Below are 327 nucleotides of genomic sequence, written 5' to 3'. Positions count from 1 at the left end.
GGCGGGGCAGGGCTCACCATGTCGATGCTCCCGACTTTTGGCTTCACCCAAGAGCAAGTGGCTTGTGTCTGCGAGGTGCTCCAGCAAGGCGGCAACATCGAGCGGCTGGGGCGGTTCCTCTGGTCCCTCCCTGCGTGCGAGCACCTCCACAAAAACGAGAGCGTCCTGAAGGCCAAGGCCGTGGTGGCCTTCCATCGGGGCAACTTCCGCGAGCTCTACAAGATCCTGGAGAGCCACCAGTTCTCGGCGCACAACCACCCCAAGCTGCAGCAGCTCTGGCTCAAGGCGCACTACATCGAGGCGGAGAAGCTGCGGGGGCGACCCCTA

The sequence above is a fragment of the Meleagris gallopavo genome, chromosome 2 (assembly GCF_000146605.3).
Source record: "Meleagris gallopavo isolate NT-WF06-2002-E0010 breed Aviagen turkey brand Nicholas breeding stock chromosome 2, Turkey_5.1, whole genome shotgun sequence".
NCBI classification, from domain to species: domain Eukaryota; kingdom Metazoa; phylum Chordata; class Aves; order Galliformes; family Phasianidae; genus Meleagris; species Meleagris gallopavo.
Note: the sequence above shows the minus strand (reverse complement) of the source record.